General features: G+C 42.6%; 1 non-coding gene across 1 annotated transcript; it reads right to left on the bottom strand.

The window, feature by feature from the left end:
* Window positions 1–12,974: 12,974 nt before the first annotated feature.
* On the bottom strand, window positions 12,975–13,078 carry LOC148547859 (small nucleolar RNA R71). Its single transcript, XR_015898684.1, has one exon. It is a non-coding gene; the product is annotated as a small nucleolar RNA R71 (small nucleolar RNA).
* Between the last annotated feature and the right edge of the window lie 2,631 nt (window positions 13,079–15,709).

The raw sequence follows: 15,709 nt of genomic DNA, 5'->3' as shown, positions 1-15,709 counted from the left end.
AACAAGTACAAGCAAAGAATATAGATGCAGACAGTATTTGTGTCAGAATTGATGTTAGTTGTGGGTGATGCAATATATCAAACAGTTAGTGGATTAGCAAACAGAATTGAAAATAACAAAGAAAAACAAAAGAGTAGACGGAGAAGGGAAGAAGTTTAGCTAAAACAAAAAGTAAATCACTCAAACAAAAAAAAGAAATTCACAAAATAAAATGCTCAATCTAGTGATCTTCCAATCTAATCATTGTTGATGCACAATCAATCCCCGGCAACGGCGCCATAAACTTGATGCGGGGAAAACTTATCTCTCAACAAATCTTCCTTCGGCAAGTGTACCGAAGTTGTCGTCAAGTAAAAACTCACAATAGAGTGAGGTCAAATCCCACAGGGATTGATTGATCAAGCAACTTTAATTAGAAGAATGTTCTAGTTGAGCGAATCCAGAAATTGGGTTGAGAGTTGCAGAAAATAAAATGGCGGGAATGTAAATAACAGAAAAGAAATGCTAGAATTAAAGGACTGGAAGTAAATGAATGAAAATAAATTGCAGAATTGTAAATGGGAATGGGGGATTTGCTCATAAAAGTAAATGGCAGAAATTAAAGAGAATGGGTAAGATTAGAGATGGGGAGTTCATTGGGTTTAGGAGATGTTGCAATTCTCCGGATCAAGTTCATTTTCATCTCTTCCTCAATCAATGCACTCATTGATCTCCTTGGCAATCTTAAGTGATTGAATTGCAATTTCTTGCAATTCAATCTCTCAAATCTTGATCAATAGCCAATTCCTTGGTCAATTGCTCATGAGAAGAGATGAAGTATGGTCACTGATTATACCACATGCATTTCCCAAACCAAGTATTGAGAGGGTTACAGTCACATACCCATCCAAACCCAATTTGGTCCAGCATGAGAAAGCATTTCTAGCTTGATCTCTTCATTCCTCTTCCAAGGTTCAAAAGAGATCCAAGTTTGAATAGCTTCTCTTCCAAGATAACTACTCAATTGGATGAAGATCGAAAGCTTTCAAGTAAAATCAAGAGGAAAGATAGAAGAAGAACAATGAAAATTAGTATTGATCCATCAAATTACAACAGAGCTCCCTAACCCAATGAAAGGGGTTTAGTTGTTCATAGCTCTTGAAAATGAAAACAAAGATGAAGAATACATCATAAAACTAGAAATTGCAAAGAAAGTAAAATATAGAGAGTGGTTCTTCAGCCCCCAGAACTCCTTTACAATTCAAAGCTACTCCTATATATACTACTCTTCTCAGCTTCTAGTTCACTCTTCAAGTCTTGGGCCTTTGGATCTTGAGTTTGAAGCAGTTTCTTTCTTTATTTGGGCTTGGCTTTGCTAGCAGAGAGAAAGTGCGGAGTGGGTAGAGACTTAAGCTCAGGGTGTAAGGAGTGTTAATCATTTAGTGAAAGTCCAAGTTCGGGAACATTAGTGACACTTAACATTGTCACTAACGTTCCAATGCACCCCTTTTGCCTCACGTTAAAACCCACGTTAACTAAGTTAACGTGGCTTTTAACGTTGCCTTGTCAACCTTCGAGAACGTTAGTGACACTCAACATTGTCACTAACGTTCCAGTGTGCCCCTTCTTGCTTCACGTTAAAGCTCACGTTAACTAGGTTAACGTGGCTTCTAACGTGGCCTTTGCCATCCTTCGAGAATGTTAGTGACATTCAACGTTGTCACTAACGTTCCAATGTGCCCCTAGGTCTCACGTTAGAGTCCACGTTAACTAGGTTAATGTGGCCATCTTTTAGCCATCCCAACGTTAGTGACAATGTTGAGTGTCACTAACGTTGGCTCATCCTTCATTTCTCATCGTTAGCTTCCACGTTAACCAAGTTAACGTGGAAGTTAACGTGACTCTTGGGGGTTGTGTGGTTGCTTCAACGTTAGTGACAATGTTGAGTGTCACTAACGTTGTCGACAACTCTTCATGCTCTACGTTAGTTCCCACGTTAACCAAGTTAACGTGGGAGTTAACATGGTACTTAGCACCATAGGCCAACGTTAGTGACAATGTTGAGTGTAACTAACGCTGGCTTCTCTCCCTCCCCCTTAACGTTAGAGGCCACGTTAACCTAGTTAACGTGGCTTCTAACGTGGCCACTTATGAGTAATTGCCAACGTTAGTGACAATGTTGAGTGTCACTAACGTTGGCTCAACTTCTTTTCTCCACGTTAGAGTTCACGTTAACTTGGTTAACGTGACTCTCTAACGTGGGCATTGATGGCTTTTTGAGAGTGTTATTGGCAATCACTTTTCTCATTAATCTTGCAAGTTACCTCCCCTTTTCTTGCTTCTTTTTGGTCCTGAAATCCAGCAACAAAGTGCATCAAAGCTCTAGTCCAAGTCATGAGTAATGCAACATAATATTTGTCACTAAACTTATGCAAAATCCTCATGAAATCATGTAAAATGCACAATGTATGCTTGAGTCAAGGCATAAGTAAATATTTACCCAAAACTAGCTTATTTCCTAAAGAAATGCATGAAACTAACCTAAAAACAGTAAAGAAAAAGCCAGTGAAACTGGCCAAGATGCCCTGGCATCAAATCTCCATCATAAAGTGATGATCCTTGTCCTTTCTACATGCACAACCCCAACCGTCCATCAAACAACCACTCCATCAATCCACACCCTCCATCCACTCACAACCTCTCTATAAAAGTGATCCTTGATCCGTACCCCATCTCCATACTCTACACCCACTCTTCACACTTATCCATTTCGGAGCAAAGCATTTCCTAACCCATTAAACACATTCTCCCTCACCACCTTCATTGCACTCAACCCTAAACAACCGAAAGTCTCCACACCCTTGCCAACTCCATACATTAACCCTCAATCATGGCATCTTCGAGCTCTAAAAGAAGGGGAAGGAACCTATGGAGCAACACCCGTATGATGAAAAGAGATTCAGAAGCTTGCATCATGCATTGCAATACGGGTGGATGGTTGATAAGGAAATCATTTATGAGCTAGGATTTCAAGTTAGGAAAACTGAGTGTCCCGAAATTACAATGAAGGTAGAAAAGAGAAGATGGGAGCTCCTCACTGATCCGGTCATTAAGGTGAATGCAAATCTTATAAGAGAGTTTTATGCAAATGCGGTCCGTTATGATAAGGGAGATGAGTCATATACAAGCTTTGTGAGAGGAAAGATTGTGGATTTTGGCCCCATGAGTGTCATGAAGGTATTAAAACTGCGGTCCATACCGTTTGAAGAAGAGAGTTATCATTCAAGAATGGACAACAACCCTAATCATGACCAGATTGTGCAAGACATTTGTGTACCAGGAGTTGACTGGGAAAGATATGCAGATAGGAGACCAAGGTTCATCAAGAGAGCAGATCTTACTCCGGAAGCAAATGGGTGGTTCGAGATTGTAAGGAGGTCCATCCTCCCAGCAGCGAACAACTCGGAGGTGAATCTCAAGAGAGCCACACTGGTACACTGTATACTCAAAGGAGGAGAAATCAAGGTTCATGAACTCATAGCAGAAGGCATTAGAAAAATGGCAGAGAAAAGCGACTCAAGAGGAACGTTAGGTTACCCTAGCACTATTTACCGACTGTGCAAGAAAGCTGGGGTGGTGTTTGAAGATGAAGACCCCGTGTGGATAAAAGAGGGCATTCCAATAACTGTTCAACGAATGCATGCCACTGCATCCCCCCTGCCTTAACGGAAGCAAAGGAAGAGGACAGCCCCTCAAGTAGTAGAAGGACAAGCTGTAGAAGGGCAAGCACCAACCACTTTGGATATGCATCAATTGCAGGAGGCCATTGGTGGACTATCTCAACAATATTTGGAAAGCCAAGGAGCACAGAGAGAACTTCAACTACAGATGATGGGGCAGCAAGAGGAGTCACTCTCAAGATGGATGACTCAACAAGGGGATTGGCAAAAGCAAATGATGGATCAGCAACTAAGTCAAGGACAACAATGGAATGAAACATTTCACAGGATGGAACAAAGGCAAAATGAGCAACAAGAATCCATCCAGAGGCTAATCAACATCCAAGCACATCAGGGTGCACATATACATGAGATGCATCGAAGACAAATAGAACAGGCAGAACTATTGGACGAGCAAAGGGCATTCGCAGAAGGAGTTTACATGAGCGAGACTGGGCATCATATAAATACTCAAGCCAGGCTCGGTTACTTGGTAGGACAGCTACCTATATTGCATCCAGGAATCACAAGCTATGAAGAAATGAGGGATGAATTAGCACGAGAAGAAAGACAAAGGGTGGAAGAGAGTCATGAATAAGTAAGGAAGGCACTTGAGGATTGGAAGCAAGCATGATTGGCACGGATGAGAGGGAATGCAAGAGGACACAAAGAAGACAAACAAGGAGGAAAGCATGGACATCCACAAGAGTAAAAGGTGGTGGAGTTCCTTCTTTGGTCCATCTTTTATGCTTTAAATAAGGAAGATCTTGTATGAAATAGAACTTGCTTCCATGTCAGTTTAAACCTGTTTAAATTCTGTCTTTTAAGTTTTTGTGTTGAAGAGGTCTCTGTGGGCTAGTCTCTATGTCACTGCATCTTTACTTTGCTTACTTGTATGTTTTTCCCTTTTAATCAAATGAAAAGAGAATGAGTGTTCTTAAAGACCAGAGAAGAGTTAATACTATGGAGTAAGTCCATGAGTTTGTGGTGTGGTCATAAGTTAGCTAAGTTGGTTCAACCATAAGGTGGGAAGACAACTATCTGTCAGGAATACTATGCTTGAGACACACCCCAGGAGACTAGATAAATAAGAAGATCCTAATAAGAAAAAGGGAAAGAACAATCAAAGTTGAGGAATAAAAGAAAAATAGTAAGTGTTCATACCCTGGGTCGAGATAACCGACCTGGGATGACTGGAGATAAAGCGACCAAACTCTTCAGGTCTGACTATCCGACCTCTTCTCAAAGAGCTCGGCCAAATCGACAAAAGAGCCCAGTAAAGGGCCCAAATGAAGGAACACGATCCAAATCCTAAGGCGGCCTAAAAGCCTATAGAGATAAAGGCGGTTCCGCTGAAGATACGCTGACCTCAACACAAAGATAAAGATAAGATAAGATAATCAACTTATCTTATCCAACAAAGGTCACATCTCAACACTATAAATACAATGGAGCACCCAGGTATAACTCATACTCTGATTCTACATAAAACCTGCTTAATACCCGTGCTAACTAAAGCATCAGAGTCTCTTGCAGGTACCCCCCACCCTCCGGTGGCCAAGGATCAGCAGTGCAGCAAGTCTAACAAGTCGGACACAACAGCTCCGGCCGCCACTAGCCAGCCGGACATGTCATCTCTGACCAGTACAGACGATCTCATCCGAGATCGACCTCCAGTTTCAGGTAATCCTCGGAACATTGGCGCCGTTGCCGGGGACCCAGAAGTCATCCCATCACCATGGCGGACAACCATGACAACGACCACGATTCAGGCCTGGAAGATCGAACACCACACAAAAACGCGGATGTCACGCTACAAGACACTCCGGAGACCAGCAAAGACAAAGATTTACCAAGTTCAGGAGCCATAGAAGCACTCTTAAATCGCCTAAAACAACTAGAAAGAGAAACCCAGCAACAACGAGAAATCGGAAGGGATCTACAAAGAGAGATGCGGTGACGTCGGGAGTTGGAAGAAAAACTGCAGCAATTGGAAGCCGATCTCAAATCAAAAGCCCCTCGCGCTAATCTCGAAGAAAACTTACACAAAGAGCAAGACCCCTTCACTAGGGAAATTATGAAAACCAAAATTCCGAAAGACTTCAAACTCCCGGATATGGCACTATATGATGGCACCACGGATCCTAACCACCATCTCAGTAACTTCAGAAGCAGAATGTATCTTACTGACGCCCCAGACGCTGTTCGCTGTAAAGCCTTCCCAACAACTTTGACAAAGACAGCTATGCGGTGGTTTGACAACTTACCACCAAAATCCATCTCAAGTTTTGACGACTTAGCTAAGAAATTCTTAGCCAGATTTTCCATTCAAAAGGATAAAGCTAAGCACGCCCCCAGTTTATTAGGAATCAAACAAGGAGATCGGGAGAGCCTTCGCAACTACATGGAAAGATTCAACAAAACATGCATGGACATACAAAGTTTACCCACAGAAGTCGCAATCATGGGACTCATCAACGGCCTACGAGAGGGACCTTTCAGCCAATCTATATCAAAAAAGTACCCGACTACCCTCGACGAAGTTCAGGAGAGAGCAGAAAAATATATCAATATGGAAGAAAACGCTCGTCTAGGAGAGTCCTCGAAATCGGGAGCTTCCTACTGTGACAGAGACAAAGAATCCAAAAGGAAAGACGACAGACAAGGAGAGAAAATTAAGAAGTACCATAACTACACTCCTCCTAGGGCATCACTGGTCGAAATATATAAAGAAGTCTGCCACACGGAAAAAATTCCCCCAGCTCGGCCACTTAAAGGCAAAAAGGGAGGAGGAAACCGAAAAGAGTATTGTGAATATCATCGGGTCCGAGGACACTCCACTAACGAATGCTTCGATTTAAAAAACATCATAGAAAAATTGGTAAGGGAAGGAAAACTAGATCGATTCCTGGCCACCCGAGATGACGAGCAGAGAAAGAGACGAAGGGATGATGATACCGAACGAACAGAACGATCACCTCGGACGCCAGAAAGACACGTCCATATGATACACGACGGTTTCGCAGCAGGAGAAATCTCCAAATCCTCTCGTAAGAGATACCTCAAAGAGATATACCATGTCGAAGGAGAGGAAGGAGCACTCAACATCCCAGCGATAACATTTACTAAGGAGGATGCAACCGGTATCATTACCGGACACGACGATCCCATGGTTATCACCATCATCTTGGCAAACGCCAACCTACACCGGACATTAATAGACCAAGGGAGTTCTGCCGACATCTTATTCAAAACAGCCTTCGATAAGCTCGGCTTAGAAGAAAAAGAACTTAAAGCATATCCAAACAGTTTGTTCGGGTTAGGAGACACTCCGGTTCGACCACTAGGATACATACCACTGCATACAACCTTTGGAAAAGGAGACCAATCAAGAACTCTCAAAATAGACTACATCGTAGTCGACGTAAACTCAGCCTACAACGCTCTTATAGGTCGGATCACGCTCAACCAACTCGGTACAATAGTCTCGACCCCACACCTGTGCATGAAATTCCCAACTCCAAAAGGAATAGCCACAATAAAAACAGACCAGAGGATGGTGCGTCGCTGTTACAACGAGAGCCTCAACCTCAGGGGCAAAGGAGAAGAGTTCCACACAATCGAGCTGGGCGGAGCTCAACAACGAGAGGAGTTCCGTCCCCAACCAGAGGGCGAGATAGAAAAAATTCAGATCGGAGACACCTCGGAAAAAACAACTAATATCGACACAATCCTCAAAGGAGATCTAAAAGAACTGCTAATACAATTTTTGCGAGATAATGCCGACTTGTTCGCATGGAAAGCCGCAGACATGCCAGGTATAGACCCTAAGCTAATGTGTCACAAGTTGGCAGTTTATCCAGGATCTCGACCAGTACAACAGAGACGAAGAAAGCTCGAGCCAGAGCGATCCCAGGCTGTGGAAGAGCAAGTGCAGGCACTATTGGAAGCTGGATTTATAAGAGAAGTCAAATACCCACTATGGCTAGCCAACGTTGTCTTGGTGAAGAAATCAAATGGGAAGTGGCGAATGTGCACCGATTATACAGATCTCAACAAAGCTTGCCCAAAAGATCCATACCCACTCCCGAGTATCGACGCCCTGGTAGACGCTTCCTCTGGGTATAAATATCTCTCGTTTATGGATGCGTATTCAGGATACAACCAAATCCCCATGTACCCACCGGACCAGGAAAAGACTTCGTTCTTAACACCAAAGGCAAACTACTGCTACATTGCAATGCCTTTTGTCCTTAAGAACGCATGAGCCACTTATCAAAGATTGATGAATAAAGTCTTCTCAGAGCACATCGGGAAAATCATGGAAGTTTATGTTGACGACATGTTAATTAAAACAAAAAGCGAACAGACACTGTTGACCGACCTAGCCCAAGTGTTCGACACCATCAGGAAGCATGGTATGCGACTCAATCCAGCTAAATGCACCTTCACGGTAGAAGCAGGAAAATTCTTAGGCTTCATGCTCACACAACGGGGAATTGAAGCAAATCCAGATAAATGCCAGGCCATATTGAACATGAAGAGCCCAACCTGCGTGAAAGAAGTACAGCAACTCAACGGGAGGTTGGTCGCCCTATCCCGATTCTTAGCAGGAGCTGCAATAAGATCTCTCCCCTTCTAAGCGACTTTAAGAAAAGGAAAACAGTTCGAATGAACGACAGAATGCGAACAAGCGTTCCAAGACTTTAAGAAGTTCTTAGGACAGCCACCTATCCTATCCCGACCTCAAGAAGGAGAACCACTCATACTATATCTTGCAGTAGGAGAAAAGGCGGTAGCATCAGCATTGGTCCGAGAAAGCGAAAACGGGCAACAACCCATCTACTTCATTAGCAAAGCACTACAGGGATCCGAGCTGAACTATCAGAAAATAGAAAAATTTGCCTACACTCTCATCTTAACATCTCGGCGACTCCGCCCCTACTTCCAGGCCCACACCATCAAAGTTCGAACTAATCAGCCCTTAAAAGGAATACTACAGAAAACGGACTTGGCAGGCAGAATTCTACAATGAGCAGTCGAGCTGTCAGAATTCGACCTCCAATATGAAGCTCGGACCGCCATCAAATCACAATACTAGCCGATTTTATCGCCGAGTTCACAGATGCCCTAGAGGCCCCCATAGAGTGGAATCTGTATGTGGATGGATCTTCAAACAAAACAGGAAGTGGCGCAGGAGTGATAATAGAAAGCAACTAGGGAGCCCAAGTTGAGCTTTCCCTCAAGTTCGGATTCCCGGCTTCAAATAACCAGGCGGAATACGAAGCGTTGCTAGCTGGCCTGAAACTGGCTGAAGAAGTGGGAGCGCGAAAACTCAACATCTATAGTGATTCGCAAGTGGTCATATCACAGATAGCAGGGAGCTACCAAGCCAAAGATCCCATCATGAAAAGATACCTGGATAAAACCAAGCAACAGCTCGAACAATTCAGGGAATACAAGATCTGCCACATACCCCGCGAGCAAAATGCTCGAGCTGACGCACTCTCAAAGCTGGCCAGCACCAAACCAGGAGGCAATAATAGAAGCCTCATCCAGGAAATGTTACAGAACCCATCAATCTCGGAAACAGAAAAAGTCCTAACCATAACAGGCCAGGACCAAGACTGGATGATCCCCATAATCAACTACCTCAAGTCAGGAATGCTCCCCGCAGAAGAAAACGAAGCAAAGAAGCTAAAAAGGGAAGCACAATACTACACCATTATAAACAACACCTTTTACAAAAGAGGGATATCGGTGCCATTACTAAAGTGTGTGCCGACCTCCCACACCCGGGAAGTGCTAGAAGAGGTACACAGCGACATCTGCGGCAATCATCTCGGAGCGAGGGCTTGATGCCAAGGCATCATAGGCTAGTTTCACTAGTATTTTTCTGTTAGTTTTAGTTGTTTTATGCATTTTCTTGAGCTTAAAGTAACCAAAAATGGTTAAATGAAGAACAAAGTAATGAACCATCCAAACAATATGATTTTAATGCAAATTCCATGAGTTTTAGTTATATTACTTAAATGCTATGAATGAAAGATTTCTCATGAAATTTTGCAAGACTTTGATGCAATTGTTTGGATGATTTCAGGGAAGAAGAGGCTAAGCAAGGAAGCAACAAAATCAATAAAGGAAGCTTGTATATCACATGTGGAGTTTAAGTTCCAGTTTAAGCCTAAACTGGAGCTTAAACGCCAAAATCATGAAGGATAAGAAATGCTGGGATTGAAGTTTAACCTCCAGTTTGACCTCAAACTGGAGGATAAACGCCAGAATGAAAAGCCTCACTTAAGGAGCATTCCACGTTTAACCTCCAGTTTGACCTCAAACTGGAGGTTAAACGCCAGAATGAGTATGACACCCAGGGAGGAGTTCCACGTTTAACCTCCAGTTTGACCTCAAACTGGAGGTTAAACGCCAGAACCAGGAAGAGTACCAGGGGCCATTCCACGTTTAAGCTCCAGTTTGACTCAAACTGGAGCTTAAACGTGTTCGATAGTTTCTTCACTCCAGGGTTGCTCTCTCCATCTCCACGTTTAACCTCCAGTTTGACCCCAAACTGGAGGTTAAACGTGTTCGACACCTCCAGGGCCACCATTCCAAGCTTCCACGTTTAACCTCCAGTTTGACTCAAACTGGAGGTTAAACGTGTTCGACACCTCCAGGGCCACCATTCCAAGCTTCCACGTTTAACCTCCAGTTTGACTCAAACTGGAGGTTAAACGTGTTCGACACCTCCAGGGCCACCATTCCAAGCTTCCACGTTTAACCTCCAGTTTGACTCAAACTGGAGGTTAAACGTGTTCGACCTCCAGGGCCACCATTCCAAGCTTCCACGTTTAACCTCCAGTTTGACTCAAACTGGAGGTTAAACGTGTTCGACCTCCAGGATTGCCTCATTCCTTTTCCACGTTTAACCTCCAGTTTAACCTTAAACTGGAGGTTAAACGTGTTCGACTACATTACTCTCCAGGGCTTCCATTCTTCCATTTCCACGTTTAAGCTTCAGTTTAACCTTAACTGAAGCTTAAACGTGCTTCTACAAATAGCCTCACTGGAAGTGTCTGGCGTTTAAGTTGCAGTTTAAGCTTAAACTACAACTTAAACGCCACTCTTGAAAAGGGTTTCTGGGCCAAAAATATTGTGATTTAGGTTAGTCTTTGAGCACAATTATTAACTTAAACTTACTTTGGTATGAAACCCAATTGAATATCATGGTTTATGGGATTGGGCCTGAAGGATTGATGAGTTTGAAATCTCAATTTATTGAGTCATGTGTCATTATTTGATTATCACTAAGTTGGCTCAATAAATGTTACAGGATCTGGATCAACAACCTCATCAAGATTATGGATCATAAACCCAAGGCAAAAGGAAAGCAAGGAGAGGCCTCAAAGCCCAAGAAGCACAACTGAAGCTCAATATAGAAAGTGTATAAATAGGATAGAAGTTAAGTTAAAGAAGGGACTTTTACTTGCACTTTTAGCTAGTTTTCCTTTTCTTTGTAATTGAATTCAGAGCTATGATTCACTAAACCCCCTTTCATTGGGTTAGGGAGCTCTATTGTAATTCAATGAATCAATAATAGTTTATCTTCTTCTTCAATCTTTTCTCTTGAATTTTGTTAGAAAGCTTCTCGATCTAATTCCATTGAGTAGTTGTCTTGGGAAAGAAACTACTCATACTTGGAATCCTTCGGAGCCTTGGGAAAGGAATGGAGGATTCATGCTAGAGAAGCTTTCTCACAGTGGATTGGATTGGGGTTTGGATGGATATTGTGACATGTAATCCTACCAAATTGTGGTTCATGAAATTGTGTGGTATAATCAGTGATCAAGCATCATCTCTTCTTATGAACATTTAAACCAAGGGATTGGGAATTTGTTTGTTTTTAGAGAGCATTGGTGAGCCAAGGAATTGGGATCCAATCATATAAGATTGCCAAGCAAAATTCAATGAATGCATTGGTTGAGGAAGAGATTTACATGTTTTGATTCGGAGATTTCAATATCTCCTAACCCAATGAATTCCCCATTTCTGATTTCCACTTTCTCTTTACATTCTGCAATTTAATTCTTGCAATCATCCCCATTCCCTTTTTATTCCAGCAATTTACATTCTGCTCTTTAATTCATGCAATTTAAGATTCAGCCATTTAATTTTCTTGTCATTTACTTTTCCCGCCAATTTTACATTCCGCAATTCTCATCTCAAATCTTGATTCCGCTCAACTAGAACAAACTTCTAATCCGAATTGCTCACTCCACCAATCCTTGTGGGATTCGACCTCACTCTATTGTGAGTTTTTACTTGACGACGATAACCGGTGCACTTGCCGGAAGGAATTTTGCCGATCGTGCAATTTCCTAATCGTAGCATAACTAGTTTTATGCGCATCAAGTTTATGGCGCCGTTGCCGGGGATTGGTTTTCGATTGACAATTCTCAAATTGGAAGCTAACTAGATTGAGCAATTTTCTCTTGCGTTGTTAATTCTGTTCTAGATACTTGTTGAATTTTAATTTCTGCACTTGGTTACATGCTTTCCTTCGTTACGCCTTTAGATTCATGCAACTAACTCACTGACTCACTAACTGTTTGATTTAATTCCTCAATTGATCTAACCATACTCTTCCATTAACCAAGAGTATTTCACTTGTTTGTGTTTGAGTTGTGTTCTTGTATGACAGGTAGGAGAGGAGAGACATCAACTCCTCCATATACTGAACCAGAGAGGACTCTTCATAGACTTAGAAGGGAAGCAAGAGGGAAGAGAGTAGTGGGAGAAGAGGAATCTGAAGGAGAATCTGAGGACAATTTTGAGGAAGCTTTAGATCTTAACATGGATAGAGAAGTTCATAACCATGAGAGAGCTGATGGAAACAATGCCATCCCTGAGAGGAGGGTTCTGAGTTCATACATAAACCCAACCTCAGGGAATTGTGGTAGTAGCATCCAGAAACCACCCATTCAGGCCAACAATTTTGAGCTCAAGCCACAGCTAATATCACTTGTGGAGAATCATTGTTCCTTTGGAGGAAGTGCTAATGAAGACCCAAACCAACATCTCACAAAGTTCCTGAGAATTTGTGACACTGTGAAGTCTAATGGAGTCCAGGAAGATGCTTATAAACTGCTTTTGTTCCCATTTTCACTTAGGGACAAGGCAGCTAAGTGGCTGGAATCATTCCCAAGGGGGAGTCTAACCACATGGGATGAGGTGGAAGGCAAGTTTCTGGCACGTTTCTACCCTCCACAAAAGGTTAATAGGCTTCGATCTGAGGTTCAGACTTTTAGACAACAAGATGGTGAAACTCTCTACGAGGCATGGGAGAGATTCAAGGACTTGACAAGGAAATGCCCACCAAACATGTTCCATGATTGGGTGCAATTGCACATCTTCTATGATGGGCTCTCGTATGAATCAAGGAAGGCTGTAGACCATTCATCAGGAGGTTCATTGAACAAGAAAAAGACCGTGGAGGAAGCCATTGAAGTGATCGAGACAGTGGCTGAGAATGAGTACTACTATGCATCAGAAAGGCACAACACTAAGGGAGTCATGGAGCTGAACCATGTTGATACAATTCTAGCCCAAAACAAGGTGTTTGCCAAGCAACTAGCAGAGCTTACCAGGCAATTAGAAACAAAGCAAGTGGCTGCAATACACACACAAGATCAAGAGGAAGAAGGCATTGAAGGAGGTGATTGGGAAGAGGCCAATTATGTGGGAAACCAACAAAGGCAATCATATGATCCACATGCCAATACTTACAACCCAGGCTGGAGAAACCACCCAAACTTTGGGTGGGGAAACCAACAAACCCAACCACAAAACCACAAACCTTACAACCACAACCAACAAAACAATTCCACATACCAAAACTCCAACCAAAGATCATACCAAGCCACACAAAACACTTACCCCCAATCATCATATCATGGCCAAAATAATCAACATTCCCAACCTAATCCGAACCAACAATTTCAAGATCAATTAAACCGGATGGAAAGAATGCTTGCAACCATGAGCCAAGACATAATTGAATTGAAGGCTTTTAAGGAAGAAGTAAATTCTAACTTGCAAAACCAAGGAGCTGCCATCCAGAAGCTAGAGAATCAAATTGTGTATTTGACTAAGCAAGCCCCTGGGACAAGCAGTTCTCATGCTGCCAAGGCTATTGCAAGGGAGGAATGTAAGGCCATAACCCTCAGAAGTGGAAAGAATCTAAAGGAGATTTCAAGGGAAACCACAGAGGATGAAGCAAAGGAAAATGTGAAAGACAAAGAACAAGGACAATCTGTTACACCGTTTGCAACAAAAGAAAAAGAAAAAGAGGTCTTGAAGCCTTACACACCTAAAGCACCTTATCCTCAACGTTTGATGAAAAGTGAAAAGGATAGCCAATTCTCCAGGTTCTTGGAGATTTTCAAGAAGCTTCAAATCAACATTCCCTTTGCTGAAGCAATAGAGCAAATGCCACTCTATGCAAAATTCTTAAAAGAATTGATGACCAAGAAGAGAAGCTGGAGAAATGAGGAAACTGTGTTGTTAACTGAAGAATGCAGTGCCATCATTCAGCACAAATTGCCTCAAAAATTGAAGGACCCAGGCAGTTTCCAAATCCCCTGTATTATAGGAGAAGTCATGGTGGAGAAGGCCTTGTGTGATTTAGGGGCCAGCATCAATTTGATGTCGCTAAAAATGATGAAAAGAATGAAGATTGAAGAAGCCAAACCAACCAGAATGGCCCTCCAATTGGCAGATCGATCTTTTAAATTCCCTCATGGGATAGTTGAGGATTTGTTGGTGAAGGTGGGAGAATTTATATTTCCTGCTGATTTTGTGGTGTTAGATATGGAGGAAGAAGCCAAGGCTTCGATAATTCTGGGGAGACCCTTCCTAGCTACTGCTGGAGCCATCATAGATGTACAAAAGGGTGAACTCACTCTTAGACTCCATGATGAGAAATTGGTGTTTAATGTATTCAAGGCAATGAGCTATCCATCAGAATCACTAAGGGAATGCATGAGGGTTGATGTAGTGGACATTGCAGTACGAGAAACTTTTGAGGAAACAATAAAGGAAGTGGCAGAGGAGGAGTTCACTAAGGATATTGAAGTTAGTGATATCAAGGATGCTGACACAACTATGCTAAGCAAGCCAGAGAAAGTGAAAGAAGAAAAGGAAGCACCAAAACCTGAGCTCAAAGCATTGCCCCCTAATCTCAAGTATGCATACTTGGGTAGTGATGAGAGTCACCCTGTTATCATTAGCTCGGCCTTAAGCCAAGAACAAGAAGAAGAATTGATCAAGGTGCTGCAAACTCATCAAGATGCCATTGGATGGACCCTAGCTGATTTGAAGGGGATAAGTTCATCCATATGCATGCATAAAATCTTGTTAGAAGAAGATGCTAGACCTTCCATTCAAGCTCAAAGAAGATTGAACCCCGTCATGAAAGAAGTGGTACAAAAGGAAGTGAGGAAGTTATGGCAGGCAGGGGTAATCTACCCCATTTCTGATAGCCCATGGGTTAGTCCCATCCATGTAGTTCCCAAGAAAGGTGGCATAACGGTGGTGCCAAATGAGAAGAACGAACTCATACCCACAAGAACTGTTACTGGGTGGAGGATGTGCATAGACTACAGGAAGCTCAATGAAGCCACCAGAAAAGATCATTTCCCACTCCCATTCATGGATCAGATGCTTGAAAGGCTTGCCGGACATGCTTACTATTGTTTCTTGGATGGATATTCAGGATACAACCAAATAGTAGTTGATCCTAGTGATCAAGAGAAAACATCATTCGTTTGTCCATATGGAGTTTTTGCTTATAGACGCATGCCCTTTGGATTGTGCAATGCACCTGCCACTTTCCAAAGATGCATGCTGTCCATCTTTTCGGACATGATTGAAAAATTTATTGAGGTCTTCATGGACGATTTTTCTGTGTTTGGGGATTCTTTTCCCAGCTGCCTACACCACCTTGCCTTGGTGCT

This window comes from Arachis ipaensis, chromosome B8 (assembly GCF_059453495.1).
Source record: "Arachis ipaensis isolate K30076 ecotype BB chromosome B8, ASM5945349v1, whole genome shotgun sequence".
In the NCBI taxonomy this organism is placed as follows: domain Eukaryota; kingdom Viridiplantae; phylum Streptophyta; class Magnoliopsida; order Fabales; family Fabaceae; genus Arachis; species Arachis ipaensis.
The sequence above is the reverse complement of the archived record's forward strand: the minus strand, read 5'-3'. Positions and strand labels throughout refer to the sequence as shown.